Source organism: Rhineura floridana, chromosome 18, assembly GCF_030035675.1.
Source record: "Rhineura floridana isolate rRhiFlo1 chromosome 18, rRhiFlo1.hap2, whole genome shotgun sequence".
Taxonomy (NCBI): Eukaryota; Metazoa; Chordata; class Lepidosauria; order Squamata; family Rhineuridae; genus Rhineura; species Rhineura floridana.
In genome coordinates, this window is record NC_084497.1 from 142,903 (window position 1) to 147,187 (window position 4,285).

A 4,285-nucleotide genomic window follows, 5' to 3' on the forward strand; every position below is an offset into this window, starting at 1 on the left:
GTGGGCCGTGTCACGGTGAACTTCTACCTACATTTCAAGAATAATTCCCTCGTCCTTAAAAGAAGTGTGTTCGTGAACTGCATTCCAGGGCTCCTCTAGAGTCCTTTTGATCGAGCATTCACAATGTTTTGCGTTCATGATGCTATTGAGATGGTCACACACAATCCCGTTTTCCACCCTGCTCCATTTCCAATCAGTGCATGTCCCGTAACTTCTTGCTGAAATCCTGTCACCTTTTATGCCACTAATCCGGTTTATTTTTGTCCCGCTTTGGTTGCACTATAGCTCCTTCCGGACAGTGAGCCTTGGGGAAGCATCGCAGAACGACAAGTAAAGCAGAATCAACCACCGCGAATGCGCTATCATTGTGTCGAGAACAGGTTGCAGAATACACCTGTCTGGAGGGGCCCTCAATCAGTACAGCAGATTAATCCTCCGTTTCGAAAGAGGCTATATTGACAACTCATTGGTGAACCACATGCCTTGCATGGAGAAGGCCCTAAGTCAGTCTCGAATATAAAGGGCCTTGGAGACCCTCTTGACTGTGCCAGAGACCACCTTGGCTATGGGGTGCTCTTTAAGGGCCAAACTTTAGTTCTGGAGGTCAGTTATTCTTACTGTTATTGGGATTATGTTTTTGTATTTTACTGTTGGACCTTGTAAGGGTATTGTTTCAACGTATTGCATATTTCTTAATGAGATGCTTTCATTCACTTGTCGTTTGACTCTTTGAATTTTGTTTTGCAACGGAGAGAATTACGTAACTTTTCTTTTTTAATCTTTTGAGCTGCTGTGAGCGTAGATCCTGACCTGGAGTGAGATCAGGCATTGTTTTCTGTGAAACGCTGGAGGGCAGATTGACAATCTGCTCAGGGAGGTACTCCGGAAAAGCTTCCAAGGAATCTCAGAATTCCTGAGAACATCCAGACTCAAGGATAGATCTGATAAACCAGATGTGGAAGAACCTGTGGCCCTCCCAATGTTGCTGAACAACAACTCCCATCACCCTTGGCCATTGGTTGCGCTTGCTGGGGATGATTCGAGTTCTTCTTCAGCAATATCTAGAGGGCCAAATAAATGCCTGATTTATCCCACCTTTCCTCTAAGCCAGGGGTTCCCAAACTGTGGTCCATGGACCATCAGTGTTCCGCAAGGTTCATGCAAGTGTCTGTGGATTGGTGGCTGAAGATGGGAGATGGCACATCCATCGCTCTGAATATTCTTATAGATTTTTTAAATTAACTTTTTATTGCACCTCTTCTTTCTTATGGTTTATTTTATTTATTACATTTCTCTCCCGCCTTTCTTTTTCATGATTGAAACCCAAGGCGGCTTACATATGGTTCCCAGGTGGTCTCCCATCCAGGCACTGACCAGACCTGACCCTGCTTAGCTTCAGCAGGGAGCCGGCCACATGTGCCTTCAGACCATAGCCTGGGACAACTACAGTTAGAGAGCCGCTGCCAGTCAGTGTAGACAATGCTGAACTAGGTGGACCAATGATCCGTCTCAGTGTAAGGCAACTTCCTACGTTCCTTGGAAAAGCCCAGTCTATCGATAAGAAAGACTGTCTCCTCCCTGGTCAGCCAGCCCTTGGGTTTTTTAATTATAGGAGACATTGCATAACCAGGTGACGATACCATTAGTCGCCTCGCCAGGTTGCCCCTTGCCCCCTAATAATGGCTCCTCTCTGCCCCACCCTGATCACGAGCTACTTTGCTCACCTGCTGTCCGAGAAGGACTTAGATTACAGGGAGGATCCTGTGCCCACTTCACCTTGAACTCTGAGTCTTGGCCCCAGACAGGATGGGGGGGGGGAGCTGGGGAGAAAATGGGCACCTTGCTTTTAAAGTTTATCCCCCCCCATCACCAAAAGGACAAACAACTGCTGAGCCTGCGTCTCTGAAAGAGCACTTCTAGCACAAAGAGGTTTTACACATGTTAAGATGACATTGCTTAAATATTAACAAAAGAGCAACATCAAACATTGAAAAACCTATTTCTGGATTACCACAGATACTGCATGAAAATCTGTTTGCGGATCTTTCTTTTTTAACAGCCCTTTACCCCAAAAATGCTAACAGGAAAACCAGAAGCCAGGGAATGCATATAGAAATGCATATAACCACGTAAAAGGTTCGTATACGTGCATATTTTGGTGACAATAACATACAAACATGCATTATCTCTGGGGAAGGTAATTCGCAAAATGTGTAGTTTAGCTACAGTTGCGCACAATAAATGTATATATTTGGAGAAATTTGCACTGACATGTTGATGAATTTTCATGTGAACTTTTTCTTTAAAAAATCGCAAACTCATGTGGAAATATGGAGAACTGAATGTAAGGCTAGAAAAATGAAAAGCAGAGAAAAATTGAATTTGACAGATTTGCCCATCTCTGTTCTTGAGTGCCTGCCACTGACATGAACAGCAGACAGGATCTTCTTGGTGGGGGCCCTGACCCATACTTTGGACACATCATGAGAAGACATGATTCATTAGAAAAGATAATAATGCTGGGAAAAAGAGAAGGGAGTAGAAAAAGAGGAAGGCCAAACAAGAGATGGATTGATTCCATCAAGGAAGCCACAGACCTGAACTTACAAGATCTGAACAGGGTGGTTCATGACAGATGCTATTGGAGGTCGCTGATTCATAGGGTCGCCATAAGTTGTAGTCAACTTGGAGGCACATAACAACAACAGCTCCATTGGGTTCAATGGGGCTTACTCCCAGGTAAGTGGAATGCTCACAGTAGACCCACTGAAATGAATGGACCCAAGTTAGTTATGCCCATCAGTTTCAATGGGTCTACTCTGAGTAGGTGTGGAGGATGCTGTTGGCCCCTTGGGACAGCAATAATGTTGTAGCCTTGGAGAACCCTCGCAGAACAGACTAAATCCACCACCGATGCACCATTATTGTGAAATGTTGCAGAATACTCCTGCCATAAAACGCCTGTCTGGAAGGGCCCGAAAGACTGGGAAGGCTGTGGATTCGACGGTGAAAGAGGAAGCACCTCTCTGTGCATGCTCAGATGTGTTTGTTTGTTTGTTTATTTATTTATTGCCTTTGTATACCGCCCCATAGCCGAAGCTCTCTGGGCGGTTGACAACAATTAAAAACATTTAAAAAATATATACAAATTTAAAAACACTTAAAAAAAACCCCAATTTAAAAACACATGCTAAAATGCCTGGGAGAAGAGGAAGTCTTGACCTGGCGCTGAAAAGATAAAAATGTTGACGCCAGGCGCACCTCGTCACAAGACTCATTCCATAATTTGGTGGCCACCACCAAGAAGGCCCTCTCCCTTGTTGCCATTCTCCGAGCTTCCCTCAGAGTAGGCACCTGGAGGAGGGCCTTGGATGTTGAGTGTAGTGTATGGGGTGGGTTCATATCGGGAGAGGCGTTCCATCAGGGATTGTGGCCCCAAGCCATGTAAGGCTTTATAGGTCAAATCCAGCACCTTGAATCGAGCTCAGAAACATACAGGCAGCCAGTGCAAGCGGGCCAGAATCGGTTTTATACGTTCGGACCGTCTGGTCCGTGTTACCAATCTGGCCGCTGCATTTTGCACAAGCTGCAGTTTCCGAACCGTCGAGTTATGTTCTCATCATATTGTCAGTTCCAGCAGAAGCCCTCAGGAAATAAACATAGCAGGAATTATTATTTCACTTGTTCCAAGTATCTATCACATGGGAACTGTAGTTTGCCCTGGGAATCGTAGCCGTGTGAGAAACACAGCTCAAAATCGCTCTCTTGTTCTATGCCCAATAATTTTCCCGCTTTTTTTTGGTTTATCATCCTATCATGCGCATGCGCCGCTCCATCTTTTCCTATCGAGAGAGAGAGAGAGAGAGAGAGAGAGAGAAGTGGGGGGGGACCCGTGGCATGTTCTCGCGAGATTTCCCTCCTCCTCCCGTAGCATATGTTCCCCTCCTTCATTTCTCCTCCTCGCTCTGACGCGCACCGAGACCTCGGGTAAAATTAACCAATCGCAAGAGAGAGAGACAGAGGGGTGGGAGGGCGCTAGCTCAGAACAGCTAACCAATTGCTTGGACGCTCTCTCTGGCGCGCGTGTGCGCCGGAGCTGGCCAACAGCCAGCCAACTAAGCTCAGCTGAGCTAGCTAGGTAACCAATCATAGAGGAGGGCTCGCGCAGCAAGCCAAGCAAACCGCCAGAAACAATCATGTGAGGTGGGCGCTCGCACGCACGCACGGACGGACGCGGAAATCAACCAATCGGCCGTGCCAGCCACGCCCCTCTCCTCCTATAAGG